The sequence below is a fragment of the Mustela erminea genome, chromosome X (assembly GCF_009829155.1).
Source record: "Mustela erminea isolate mMusErm1 chromosome X, mMusErm1.Pri, whole genome shotgun sequence".
NCBI lineage: Eukaryota > Metazoa > Chordata > Mammalia > Carnivora > Mustelidae > Mustela > Mustela erminea.
Window position 1 is genome coordinate 78,546,845 of NC_045635.1, and position 15,952 is coordinate 78,562,796.

Sequence of the window (15,952 nt, forward strand, 5' to 3'; positions counted from 1 at the left end):
AATGAAAGATAACACAAAAAAATGGAAAGACATTCCATGCTCATGGATTATAAGAGAAATATTGTTGAATTGTCTATATTACCCAAATAAATGTACATATTTAAGGCAATCCCTAGCAAAATACCAATATCATTTTTCACAGAACTAAAAAAATCCTAAAATTTATATGGAACCACAAAGATCCCAAATAGCCAAAACAATTCTGAAAAAGAAAAAGAAAGCTAGAGGCTTTTTTTCCTGGTAATAACAATTACCAGACTTGAAGTTTTAATGTAAAACTGTGGTGATCAAAACACTATGGTACTGGCACAAAAATAAACATATTGGTCAATGAACAGAATAGAAAACCCAGAAATAAACCCACAAATATATGATCAATTAATCTTAACAAAGCAGGAAGGAATATTTAATGGGAAAAAGTGAGTGTCTTCAACAGACGGTACTGGAAAAACTGATCAGCTACATGCAGAAAATGAAAATGGACCACTTTCCCACACCATACACAAAAATAACTTCAAAATGTATTAAGGACCGGGCACGCCTGGGTGGCTCAGTGGGTTAAAGCCTCTGCCTTCGGCTCAGGTCATGATTCCAGGGGCCTGGGTTCGAGCCCCGCATCAGGCTCTCTGCTCAGCAGGGAGCCTGCTTCCTCCACTCTCTCTCTGCCTGCCTCTCTGCCTACTTGTAACCTCTGTCTGTCAAATAAATAAATAAATAAATAAATCTTAAAAAAAATGTATTAAGGACCTAAGTGCCAGACTTGAAGCCACAAAATCTTAGAAGAAAGCACAGGCAGTAATGTCTCTGACATTGGCCATAGCAACGTTTGTCTAGATATGTCTCCTGCGGCAAGAGAAACAAAAGGAAAAATAATAAATGATTGGGACTACATCAAATTTAAGGCTTCTGCACAGTGAAGGAAATGATCAATAAAACTGAAAGGCAACCTACAGAATGGGAGAAGATATCTGCAAATGACATGTTCAATAAAGGATCAGTATCTAAAATACATAAATAACTCATACAACTCAATACTCCAAAAACAAGTAATCCAATTAAAGTGGTACAATGAATCTTGGAACACTACATCAAAAGCTAATGATGTATTGTATGGTGACTAACATAACATTAAAAAAAGACAAAAAAATACAAATGGGCAGAAGACATGAACAGACTTTTCTCCAAAGAAGACATCCAGATGGCCAACAAATATGTGTAAAGATGCTCACCATCACTCATCATCAGGGAAATTAAAATAAAATCTACAATGAAATATCACTTCACACCTTTTTGGAGTGGCAAAATCAGAAATGAAAGAAACAAGTGTTGGCAAGGATGTGGAGAAAAAGGAAACTTCAGCACCTTGGTGCAAATGCAAGCTGGTGCAGCTATTGTGGAAAACAGTATGAATGTTTCTCAAAAAGCGAAAAACAGAGTACCCTTTGATCTGGTAATCACACTACTGAGTATTTACCCAAAAAATACAAAAACACTAGTTAAAAGACATGCCTACATCCCTATGTTTATAGCAGCATTACACACACACACACACACACACACACACACGGAATATCATTCAGCCATAAATAAGGATGAAATCTTACCATTTGCAACAACATGGATGGATCCAGAGAGTATAATGGTAAGAGAAATAAGCCAGTCAGAGAAAGATAAATATCATATGGTTTCACTCATATGTGAAGTCTTAGAAACAAAACAAATGAGTAAAGGGGAAAGAAGAGAGCGAGGCAAACCAAGAAACAGTATAGAGAATAAACTGATGGCTGGCTGCCAGAGAGAAGAGGATGGGGTGATGGGTTAAATATCTGGTAGGTGTTAAGGAGTATACTTGTGATGAGCACCAAGTATTGTACAGAATTGCTGAATCACTATATTCTATAACTGAAGCTAATATAACACTGTGTGTTAGCGTTATTGGAATTAAAAGGAATACAATAAATTTAAAAATTAAGTTCAAAATCACACAAAACTAAACAATGTATTATGTAGAAATAGAAATATATGTGAAAAAATGTGAGGGATTGATAAACATACTGCTTAAAGTAGTGATTACATACCTCTGAGGGGGATGAAAGGAGATAGGATCAGAGAACAATACAGGAGACTGAAGTTAATCTTAATATTTTATATTTTAAATTGAGTGGGTAGTAGAAACACAAGTACACTAATATTGAGTAATATGTTTTTTACGATGTGGAGTGACATTGATAACACAGGCAGATTCAACCCAAAATGTGTGGATCAAAACATTTTGAAAAGGAATTTGTGATGCTCATCTATTCCTTCACTTAAGAGTGCTTTCTTATCCTGCTATGCAACCATTCAGCCATAACATTCAAGCATGAGGGATACAGCATCCCTTTTGATTAGATGTTCTACCCAATGAGAAAATCAGAAAGGGAAGTTTGTGATTAGTGCATGAGTACCAGAGCCTTAGACAGGCATATATAGATGGAAGATTAAAGTGTATATCCTGAAAAGTGAACAAAGGAAAAATATTAAATTGGAGTTTATTTAGAACTAAAAGTTCCAACGGTAGGCCTACTAATTGCATTTCCAGACTGAAATTGCAGCATACATTCCTTTACATCTTCCACTCTACCCTCCCTTCTCAACCTCATGTCCATACTGTTTCATCAGTGTACACTTTTACTTACCCTTGGTTCCCAACAGATTCTGGGAAACAGACACAAAACTAACAATCAGGCACCAATGTCAACAGTCAATGACAGATTAAGCAGGAGGGATAAAGAACCCAAAGAATGATTACTGAATTGCAAATTTTCTGTGAGAGCTGAAAAAATGCTGGGCTTCCTCTGATACATTTGCATTGTCAGAAGTGATAAATGAAGCACAGATTTCATTATTCATTTTTAAGTGAAATTTGTTTATAATACTATTTAACATTTATTTAACTCCCTTTAAAAAGTGCAATTTAATAGCTCTTAGAATCCATCAATAAAAAGGGAAGTCACTATTATCTAACTCATCTCGTAAGTAGAGAAACTTAGACTCTTATAGGTAGAATTCCCGTTAATCCACAGTGAAAATATGACTGGGTCCTAGGAAGCAATGTCACTCTACATGTCAGTGCTTGGGTTTCATCATTTACTTAAGATAAACTTTTGTATTTTTTTGTCCCAAATTTTCCTGACCTCAACATGATATAAGCTGTTGGGCAAATATGAATTTATCTACACATCTCATTGTGGGTCCTTGAGCATTCCAAAAACATGGCTTTACACAGGGAAGAAGCATAAAAAAAGGATAGTATTTTTTTATGCTCTGGTTGATAATAAACAAACCCTAAGGACTTTTCCAGATGTCAAGTGTTCAGACTGAGGGAGTTGGGGGTGGCAATGGGAGGGAGGGTGAGAAAACACAAGGAAATCAGGAGCCCTTACTAAGATAACGTCTGATGGAAGCAGGTGCCTTGGACTGCACCCTGAGCCAGGGATTAACCATCTTTCTTTTCCCAATTGCAACATACAAGATAGAGAATATTTATGTCTCATTACCTACCTTTGAATATGCCTAAAGTTATGTGCAGTACCTTGTTTTTTTCTGTGCAACCTTGCCCCTTTAGCTGCCACTCAAGAAAGCTTTAATGGAATGTAAGTAAATGGAAGTCACATAATTAGAAGAATCACTTTGATTTCACTTTGATCATTTTAAAAGTTAAATTATACCCAACTATCAGTGCTTTATTATATTCATTAAATCATTTGTAATATGTCTAAAAACTCATATATACACACCAGTCAGTGAAGCTTCCACTTCCACTCTTTCTTATCTGTCAGGTTCTACTTCTTAATTTGTATGGTTAGAGTCTGAGGAAAGACTAATCCTATTCTTTTAATTTTTCTTATGCACCTGGGTCTGGTCTGTAGGTAATGAAATAATAAATACTTCTGAAGGATTAGAGATTGGCAAATAATTTATACAATGTTCTTAGATTAAAATGCTGAGGAGGAAAAAATGCTGGCTTTTGAAACATTTCACATTTAGTAAGAGACAACAAAGAATGTGTTTTGCTGACTAACTCTCGATAGATTCTCATTTTGCTATTTTTTTTCTATTCAGCTGATGGTTTCTGTTGGGCAATTGTAGTCGTGAGTATGTCTTCAAAATCATTAAGGTACTATAAGCCTGGAAATTTCTTGCATGTAGACAATATGTCATGGTATGTGGGGAGTCTAGATGACAGGCAATTTGGATAGTGGCCACATTCACTAATCGGAAGAGAGACTAGATGTGTGTAGTTTGGAAGGTACTATTGATCCCACAGTGACATTTTCAGTTACACTCACACACAGTTCATAATGGTTTTTCAAGTAGTATCAATGCATTAAAACATTAACTGAGGATTAATCACTGTGTAATGGCTAAAGACCAATAACAAGAACCTCATTGGCAAGGTTTGTTGCAACTAACAACCAATATGACTTTCCAACGCTATTAAAGTTATTTAGTTTTGTTACCTTGTTACATAAATTCAGCAAATATTATCACCAATAGTAGTGATAGCTATAATGATATTTTCCAGGCACTGAACTAAGCCCTCACTCTTTCAGGTAGGGAATATATTCTCCATTTCACAAGTGAGGAGACTGACTTACAGTATGCTTAAGATAAAAGTGGACAAACTGGAATCTGAACTACTGTGTGTGTGTGTGTGTGTGTGTGTGTGTGTATAAAAGAGTGCCTGGCTTGCTTTTGGTTATATAAGTGGACAGAGGTGTATGAACTTTTATGCTGTCATTTACAGGTTCTTCTCAGGATATAGGAGGAGGGATATTCCATGCACTGCTCAAAGTTGTTCCTTTCCTAGACTAAATGTTGGTCATTACTGAAAAATCCCAATCCCTATTTATTGTCCCTGCCTTTGCTCTAGCTGATGAAAAAATCATTAGTTTTGAGGGAAGCAAGCTTCCTTTCTTCTTAAATGTTGTAAAGCCAAGCCTTGTGGACAGCTCTGGCTGATTATCAGGATTTTCAAATTGACTCTTCCACTGTGTAGAAGAAACTTAATTCTGTACCTAATTTTAATCTGCATCCTACAGTCAGGTGTGTTGAGCTAAAGCATTGTTAACATTTAAAGAGGGGAAGCTGATTATATTGATCCTTCTTGTGTAAATTGGCCAAAGTGATCAATTTTGGATTATAAATTTTGATGTTTAAATGCATTACCTTAATACCATTTAAGCACAGTCAACTGTCAACCCCATTAACTCATGATATATGGTCTAAATTTGGTTTTCAACATTTCCAGAATGGTGACATGATGAGGGGAGTTTAGAAATTTGCATGCAGAGTTTATCTGCTGTTCTCTTACAGGCTACTGTAATAGGCAATTGTGCTACTGAAATAGGCAATCATGGGGTCTTTGGCATAGTCATAGATTGTGTTGTCAGGAATCTACTCTTTCTCATCCTGTCTTGACTGCAATCAAGAGAGAATGAGAAGATTTGTTTTAAATTAGCATTCAGGCAGTTAGTATACAGGGTAAAGAAGGATTAATAGTGGTATCTGTTGTTATACACCAACAGGAGATAAACACAAAGGCAATATGTTGTCAGTGTGCAACTATTAACACACAGAGGCTAAGGTCCCATTGATTTACAAATCCCAGGAGATAGTTCAGAGCCACTTTGAGCTGCTGACAACAAAATCATCAACAAATAATACTTTTCCAAGGGGCATTCTCTATCCTTTTCCTGTATAATAAATTCCCTCTATAAAGAAGAACCTGATTAAATGCTATATCAGTTAGGATTAGATACTCCTCTGAGTGACAGAAAGTCCAAATTAACAGTGGCTTAAACACATATAAGTTTTTCTATAATAAGTCTTCTTCTGTTGGGCAGGCAGAAAACATCAAGGGGTATTTGAGGCCTGTAATTCAACCACATACAGTAATATAGAGTGAGTCAGGTTATTGGATTTAGCTCCCTCTTTAGCTCCCCTGTCTTACTGCTGGGGAGGGTAAGAAAAAGCAAAACCTTTACAAATGTGTTACAAGGATGGGAAGGCAGATGGTTGCCAGAAAACTGAATGATAATTACTCTCTGATTTGTAAAAGACAAAGATACGAATAATTCTCTGCTTCTGCAGTCCTTGGACCAATATCTGTTTATATTTGCCCTCCTTCACAAACTTTCTGACCTTTCTTTTTAACTTCTCTTTTCAATAACCACCACCACTAGGTACATATATACTTAGTGCCAGAGACTCTAATGTGCTTTCATACACATATACACATCACATTTAATCATCACATGAACACTGATAACGCTTGTTTGTATATCAGGACCTACAAAATGTTAGCCACCCCAGTAGCCCGGCCCATGTCACAAATTAAACCCAAATCAGCTTGCACTTAGAGGAAGCTCCTCACTCTCAAGGAAAACTAACACCAATCACAATACCCAGCTCCACTTCAGTTACCTTACTTTACCTTAGAAAATAAGACTTTTTAGTCAATCTTGCCCTATTTCTCAGATACCTCTTCTAAAGTTCTACCGAACTTATTCTTGCCTAAAATCTCTTGGGAAGAATGCTTTACTGTTTGTGAGGCATTGTACCCACCCCAAATCCATGGAAGTTTTCTCTCGAATAAAGTATATGAAACTCATTATTAATTGTTCTTGTTTTGTCATTTGACAACCTGAGTGAGATATATACTATTTTTATCTTCTTTTTCCAAATGGAAATGATAAGAAAAGCAAGACAATTTAGCCAAATACATACTCCATTAAAATAGGAACTCTATGAGGACAGGGGTTTTTGTTTGTTTCTTTCTTTCACAGAGATATTTTGAGCATATAGATCAATATTTGGAAGACAATAGCCACCCAGTAAATAGTATAACTACCTATAAGAAATGCCTACCTCTATTTTTGTCTAGGGTCAATTATTTATAAAAAACAAAAAACAAACAAACAAAAAACATAAATCCACCCAAGCTAGGTTAGGTAAAAGGAATTTCGTTAAGGAATACAGAGAATCTTGCAGGCCCCAAATGAAAGGAAATCAGCCAGAATACTAGCTAGGTGGATACTAGGAAGTGTTGAAGCAAATAGTCTGTTTCTACATCTCTTTGTGGCCTTAAGCTTTCTCATGTGAGCTGCGTTGTCTGACACCAATTTCCTTTCTATTCAAGCTTCACTGCAAAGTTTATAGCTTCTCATCACATAAACTTGCACTTTAATTTGTTTTGCCATAATAATAATTCTGGCTTCAACTTCATAGATGCCAGGTAAAGTAGTTTCTCTTGTCAATCTTCATTGACAGGTATGCCAAATCTCCAACTTGGGCCCTATTAGCTGTGATCTGAAGGTAGAGCCATGTGAGCTATCCCTTCAAGCCAGTGGCCAGGTCAGACTCCCTAAAGAAGTTATGTGAGCAAGGAGGATATGACTGACATCTCTAGGTTAGGCAGGGAGCCAGAGACCCAGAATGACATTGAGAGGAACTATGCTACATGCCAGAGCTTCTAGGACAGGGGTCAGTACATTTTTTCTGCAAAGGGCCAGATGGTAAATATTTTAGTCTTTGAGGGCCAGACAGTCCATGTGGGCAACTAATTAGCTCTGGGACTATAGTGAAAAAAGAGCTCCAGACAGTAAGAAAAAGAACAGGTGTGGCAATGTTCCAATACAATTTAAAATACAAAAACTAGCAGCTGGCAGGCTTTGGCCCAAAGGCTTTTGGTCTGCAGCTTGAAGACCCCTGGAAATATGACACTTGTCCATATTCACATCCACCTGATTTCTGGTTGGCTGGACAAATGATATCATATTGCTTTTACTGATTTCGTGTTTCTTTTCTTTCTTCCTTTTTTAAAAGCAATCAATGATTTGTAATGATGTAGTTGTTAAGATGCAAAACATTCTGTTAAACAGGTAATGTAAGTGCTTTACTGTAGTGCAAGGATGGTGCTCTAAGGACCAAGTCATAGTTATTTGAGGGGCTTAAATGAGAGTGAGTGAGTGTGCTAATGTGGTATAATTATCCAAGCTTAAAGAGCCACTCTCATAGAAACAATCTATATGCTTCTCTTCCCGTAACCTTGCCAACCCTTGACCAGCATCTTAACTAGAAAAAATTTTAGTAGGTGCCATGCTCTCTCTCTTCAGAGGACACCTCTTTACAAAATCTCATAATATAGTATGAGAAATAAAGGTTCAAAAAAGGATTGGAACTGAAACCAATGTCTATCACCACCAACTTCCTGGTTTCTTTGTCCAGTAGAAAGACAGAGAGGTTTTTGTTTTGTTTTGTTTTGTTTTTAAGATTTTATTTCTTTGAGAGAGAGAGAGAGCATGAGGGGGGAGAAGGTCAGAGGGAGAAACAGACTCCCCATGGAGCTAGGAATCCAATGTGGGACCCCATCCCAGGACCCTGGAATCATGACCTAAGCCAAAGGCAGAGGCTTTAACCTACTGAGCCGCCCAGGTGCCCCCAAGGCAGAGAGTTTAAAAAGTAGTTTCATTTTATTTATTTATTTATTTATTCATTTTTTAAAATATTATTTATTTATTTATTTGTCAGAGAGAGAGAGAGAGGGAGAGAGAGCGAGCACAAGCAGACAGAATGGCAGGCAGAGGCAGAGGGAGAAGCAGGCTCCCTGCCCAGCAAGGAGCCCAATGTGGGACTCGATCCCAGGGCGCTGGGATCATGACGTGAGCCGAAGGCAGCTGCTTAACCAACTGAGCCACCCAGGTGCCCCAAAAGTAATTTTATTTTAAAGAGTCAGTGTTTGTAGATGCAGCCCATATGGCTGTTGCTAAGCCTGTAATAACTTCACAAGTGCTGTGAAGACACCTCAATTTCTCTCTGAAAGTGGTTTTGTCATACTGTAATATAAAAGATAAGGGAGTAACCTGACCCAGTGTGTCTGGGTGGATGCTGTTACCAGCAATGTACTATTTTTAGGTAACGCTTAACTGCACACTTGATAGACATTACTTTTATGTTGTGGTTCCTGGACTGTTTTATGCTCCCTGGTCGTTATGTTAAGAAATGAGGCCCTCTTACCTCTCAGAGTTAAATTCCCTTTTCTTACCCCAAGCCCTAATAAGATTCTAACAGTGTAATTACAAAGCTAAGCTCCTACTTTCTCAACTAAAAAAAGAATTAGTCTACTCTGAACAGACTTGGGGCCCTGAAAATGAATAGATTGCCAGTAAAATAGCAAGGTACCAGTTGAGTCAACACATTATTTAAATGCTATTATACAGAGCTGTCTTCAAAGTGTGGGAGCAATTATCTAGCTACTAGAAGGAGGAGAAGGCAATTAGAGTAGCTGTGGGAAGTACCACCTCCTAATCAAGGTTGAGAGGTTGTGCTACCCTCTTCCACATAGCTCCTTCCTTAGGTAGCATGATGATTTCCAGACTTCTCCCTTTACTCCCACACTTTTAGTAATGAGCTATGTCATGGGTAACTTATCCTACAAAAAGAAAGACCATTAGTATACATGAAAGAACTGGTCTTATCAAGTCGTAGCCAAAACAGTTACTGCAATCTGATGCTCATAAGTTAGATGGTATAGGATGGCATTTCACGAACAGTGCCTTTATTAAATTGACTTTAGGTTTCTTCTTCCTTGGGACTTTTCTGTAAGTTTGAGGTTATTAAAAACAATTATAGTACAAATAATGTTTTTCTCTGAACAATTTAAGAATTGATTGATGTTACATCACCTCATAATACCAGTTTAGCAGACATTTCCTGCAGATGAAGACATCCTTCTACCACAATACAACCACCCAAGTGAGGATATTCATTGCTACCATTGCAACCCAAGAGACCATTCAAATTTTGCCAGCTGTCCCATAATGACTTCTGGAGCAAGAGAATCTCATTTAGAATAAGGTATTGCATTTAGTTGTCATGACATGTTACCCTCCTTGAGCCTGGGACATTTCCTTAGCTTTAATTTGACTTTCTTGATCTTGATACTTTCAAAGAGTACAGACCAGTTACTTTATAGTTTCTCCCTTAATTTGAGTCATCTGATGTTTTATCTTAATTGAGTTCAGGTTAAGTACATTTGGCATCACAGAAGTGATGCTGCGTTCTTCTTACTGCATCCTATCGTATGCCATGTGATTTCTATTTGTTTCATTATTGATGGTGTTCACCTTGATAATCTAATTAAGTTAATGTCTTCTGGGCATTTCTGCTCTAAATTTAAACTTTCTCCTTTAGGAAATGTATAATTTTTTATTTTAGGTAAGAAATACATACAATAAGTCTCATGTATCCATCATCCAGTTTCCTTTACTGTAAGCATCTTCAATGACCATAGTAACATTTCATGAGAAGGCATATTGAAGCCATGTAGAAATGCCTTTCTCACCAAACTTTTAATTTATTTTTTGAAATTTATATCACCATGAGCTCAGGACTTGCTATTTCATTCAATGGATAATATCCATTACTATCAATAACTATTTTTATTGATTTTTTTTGTTGAGCTGAAATTCACATAACATAAATTTGACTGTATTTTAAGGTGAAAAATTCAGTGCCATTTAATACATTCACAATGTTGTGCAACTACCACCTCTGTCTGGTTCCAGAATATTTCCATGATCCCCAGATTAAAAACCTGAACTGTTTCACAGTGACTAAACCATTTTACATTCTTGCCAGCAATGTATGAGGGTTCCAGTTTCTCCACATCCTCATCAACACAAGTTACTTTTTGTTGTTTTGATTCTAGTCATTTTAGTGGGTATAAACTGATACCCCACTGAGGTTTTGATTTGCATTTCCCTAATGACTACTGATATCGAACATCTTTTTTTTTTTTAAGATTTTATTTATTTATTTAACAGAGAGACATAGCAAGAGAGGGAACACAAGCAGGAGGAGTGGGAGAGGGAGTAGCAGGCTTCCCACTGAGCAAGGAGCCCGATGTGGGGCTTGATCCTAGGACCCTGTGATCATGACCTGAGGCAACGGCAGATGCTTAATGACTGAGCCACCCAGGACCCCCCCTTTTTTGAAGGACATTAAATATCTTTTTATGTGCTTGTTGACTATTTGAATATTTTTTTTTACAGAAGTGTCTATGAAAGCCCTCTGCCAGTTTTTTTTTTTTATTGGACTGTTTGCCTTTTTTTTTTTTTAAGGTTGAGTTCTTTATATATTCTATAACAGAACTCTAAGAGTTCTTTACTTATTCTGGATAATAGATTCTTACCATGTATATCATTTGCAAATACTTTCCCTCTTTCCATAGACCATCTATCAAATTCACTTTCTTGATAATGATCTTGAATACAAAAATGTTTTTAGTTTTGACAAAGTCCAATTTATCTCTTTTTTTCTTCACTGTTCATAATTTTGGTTTTTTTTAAATTAAGATTTTATTTATTTATTTGACAGAGAGAGATCACAAGTAGGCAGAGAAAGAGAGAGAGGAGGAAGCAGGCTCCCTGCCGAGCAGAGAGCCCGATGTGGGGCTCAATCCCATGACCCTGGGGTCATGACCTGAGCTGAAGGCAGAGGCTTAACCCACTGAGCCACCCAGGAGCCCCATGCTTTTGGTTTTATATCTAAGAACTCATTATCAAATAAAAAGTGAAGAAGATCTGCCTTTATGTTTTCTTCTAAGAGTTTTACAGTTTTAGTTCCTTTAAGTTGTTCATTGATTTTAGGTTAAATTGTGTATGTGGTGTGAGGTTGCTGTCCAACTTCATACTTTTCATGTGGATATCTAATTGTCCCAGCATCAGTTATTGAAAAGATTATTCTTTCCTCATTGAACGGTTATGGCACTTTTGTTGAAAGTAAGTTGGCCATAGAGGCACAGACTCTCAATTCTATTCTATCACTCTATAATCATAATGCCAACACCACAGTATTTTTTTAAATTTTTTATTTCTTTTCAGTGTAACAATATTTATTGTTTTTGCACCACACCCAGTGCTCCATGCAATACATGCCCTCTCTAATACCCAAGACCTGGTTCCCCCAACCTCCCAACCCCCACCCCTTCAAAACCCTCAGATTGTTTTTAAGAGTCCATAGTCTCTCATGATTCACCTCCCCTTCCAATTTCCCTCAACTCCCTTCTCCTCTCCATCTCCCCTTGTCCTCCATGCTATTCGTTATGCTCCACAAATAAGTGAAACCATATGATAATTGACTCTCTCTGCTTGACTTAGTTCACTCAGCATAATCTCTTCCAGTCCCATCCATGTTGCTACAAAAGTTGGGTATTCACCCTTTCTGATGGAGGCATAGCACTGCATAGTGTATATGGACCACATCTTCCTTATCCATTCGTCCATTGAAGGGCATCTTGGTTCTTTCCACAGTTTGGCGACCGTGGCCATTGCTGCTATAAACATTGGGGTACAGATGGCCCTTCTTTTCACGACATCTGTATCTTTAGGGTAAATACCCAGGAGTGAAATGGCAGGGTCATAGGGAAGCTCTATTTTTAATTTCTTGAGGAATCTCCACACTGTTCTCCAAAGAGGCTGCACCAACTTGCATTCCCACCAACAGTTTAAGAGGGTTCCCCTTTCTCCACATCCTCTCCAACACATGTTGTTTCCTGTCTTGCTAATTTTGGCCATTCTAACTGGTGTAAGGTGATATCTCAATGTGGTTTTAATTTGCATCTCCCTGATGGCTAGTGATGATGAACATTTTTTCATGTGTCTGATAGCCATTTGTATGTCTTCATTGGAGAAGTGTCTGTTCATATCTTCTGCCCATTTTTTGATGTTTCCCTGTTTCGTGTGTGTTGAGTTTGAGGAGTTCATGATAGATCCTGGATATCAACCTTTTTTCTGTACTGTCATTTGCAAATATCTTCTCCCATTCCATGGGTTGCCTCTTTGTTCTGTTGACTGTTTCCTTTGCTGTGCAGAAGCTTTTGATTTTGATGAAGTCCCAAAAGTTCATCTTCGCCTTTGGAGACATATATTGAAAGAAGTTGCTGTGGCTGATATCGAAGAGATTACTGCCTATGTTCTCCTCTAGGATTCTGATGGATTCCTGTCTCACGCTGAGGTCTTTTATCCATTTTGAGTTTATCTTTGTGTACAACTCCACAGTATTTTGATTACTATAAGCTTATTGTAAGTTTTAAAATTAGGATGCATGAGTCTTCCTGCTTTATTCTCCTTTTACATTTGTTTTTTGGCTATTCAAGGCCCTTGCTATTCCATATAAATTTTATGATAAACTTTTACATTTATAAAAAAAAAGAACCTTTGGAAATTTGATAGGGTATACAATCAGTCTTTATATTGCTTTGAGGAGTATTGCCTTCTTAACAATATTAAGTTTTCCCAATCCATTAACATGAGATGTCTTTCCATTTATTTATTTCTTCTTTAATGTCTTTCAACAATGCTGTGAAATTTTTAGTGTTAAATTCTTCCTCCTCCTTGGTTAAATTTATTCCTAGGTAGTTTATTCTTTTGGGTGTTATTGTAAACAGCATTGTTTTCTTAAATTCCTTTTCAGTTTGTTATTGCTATTGTATAGAAAAATGACAGTTTTCGGTGTGTTGGTCTTATACATTGCAACATTGTTGAATTCTTTTATTAGATTTAGTAGGTTTTTTGGTGGGTTAATTGACATTTTCTATATAGAGGATCATGTCATCTATAAATTTAATATTTTGATGCTCATGTTGTTCCAGATTTGGCCAGTGGGAGATTCAAACTGGCTCCTGTATCCTTTTGACATGTCCTCACCATTCTTTGAGCACCTCCTTGTTTTCTAACACAATATATTCTGTGTTCACTTTGTATCTTCCCCGTCCTAGCCCTCAAATTATCCATTTGTTCAAAAAGAGTCATCATTCCTTTTAGTGAAGAAAGGTATTGAGAAACCAACATCTGAGTGCTCGATGTACTCATTGTTATTAGGGTATCACTGTTCCCAGGCCATCTCCATGAACTAGGAAACATGTATGTGTATGTTGTATGTGCATATACACAACACATATACACAAATTAACATCTATATTTAATTTTATGTATTTATGTATATTGGTAACCATAAATTGATACTAATAACTCTAATATTAACTTAACACCACAAGGTTCATTCTAGATTTTTCTTTTTTTTAACCCACTGAGCCAGCCAGGCGCCCATAGATTTTTCTTTTTTCATATTTTAACTTTTCTTATACAACGAAAAACCTTATGCCTATTATTCTTAATGTATTTATTTGATAAATCCTCCTGCATGTACTAATTTCTCTTTTTTGGTGCTACCTCCCCCCAACTCTGAGAAAATATGCTTGTCCCACTTGGGCTCTGAATTCCATGCTAGGCTGCTGTGACCATTCTCAGAGTAGATTCCTTCTAATTCTGCTTATTCTCCCACAGACCTTATCAGGCCATCCTCCATGCAGGCTTAGTCTCTGACACTATTCTTTAGACTACCTCTTGCAAGGCTGTCCTTCCATAGGGCACCCTCTTTACTCTGTTTTTGCTCTGGCACCCCATACTTGGTCACCCATGTGTGTGAATGCTTTTATCATCCTGTTTTACTTCCAACACCCTTCTCTAGGCCCCTCAACTGTCCCCATCCCTCAAGCATCCCAGTATGGAAGCTTACCTTTATTGAGTACTTCTAATGATTTTAGGACCAAATAGTTCAGGAAAGGAAGGAAAGGAAGGGTAAAGGGGAACAATTTGTTCTTCTGCCTTGCTGAGGCAAACAAACTTAAAAGTTAAGATGCTCTGGTTTTTAAATTTCCCTCTTATTGATACAACCTAGGTTAAAAGTAAGAATGGGGTTACTTAGTCCCATTTACTACCCAAAATTGAGTTCCTTAGATAACATCTCTCACAAGAAGTTATTTGCCTACTGCTTGAACATTTCATAACTATCAAAACAGAAAAAAGTTACACTATGTGCGTATTTAACACAGACAAGTTTAATTACGAGCACATCTAAAAGGAGGAAAGAAGAGGGTGAGAAAGGATAGGGAGCATGAGGGAAAGGAAGGAAGGAAGGAAGGAAGCAAGAGTGAAAAAACACCACAAAAGCAATACTGTTGATTTTACTCACCTATGTGGTCAATGGGTACAGAGCCTAGACTGAACATTTGTCACCATAACATTCTTATGTAGTGGCCACTATTAGCCTCACTTTATGAATGAGAAAACTGAGGTTTGAGAGATTAAGTCATGCCCCAAATTGCACAGCTAGTATGTATGGCAGAGCTGGGATTCTAACCAGTCTGACTCCAGAGCCATGTATTCCTGTATCTAGGGATGTGAAACCCACTTCCTGTCACAGAAGTGCATTCCAGTATTGGATCATTGTGACTATGAGAATATTTAATCCTTTTATAAATTTGAAAACCTGTCTCCCTGAAGGTTTTCTAACCATTGGTCTTGTTATACATTTTGGGGATGTATAACACAATTCTAATTGCCCCTCCACATGACAACCCTTAAAATATTTGTAGACAGCTATCATATCCCCTGAGTTTTCTGCTCTCTGGGGCATATATTTCTAGTACCTTCAATCATTTCTCTAATGAATGAGAAAACGCCTTTCGTCTAGCTTGTTACACTGCATTAATCTTCTAAGGTAAGAAGGATTCAATTCATGCCCCAACAATATTCCATTGTATCCAAGGCAAAAGGTAAGTTAGACATTTGCTTTTGAACTGGAATGGCAAATATAAAATGCAATCTACCTTCCATTGTAGATGCTTATTAGATTCTGAGACATAATTGCTACATTTTTTTTTTCACTTAGGTCTTTCTATACATAAAGCTAAGCCATTGGTCTAGATCTCATTCTTCTTTTGAGAAAGGTCCAGGAATTTCCATGAAAGATTGTTACTGTCTGTGGAAATGTGTACTATGACAACTAGCCAAATACATTTTAAAGTTACCTGGAGCTTATATATCTGATGAAGATATAGCATCCA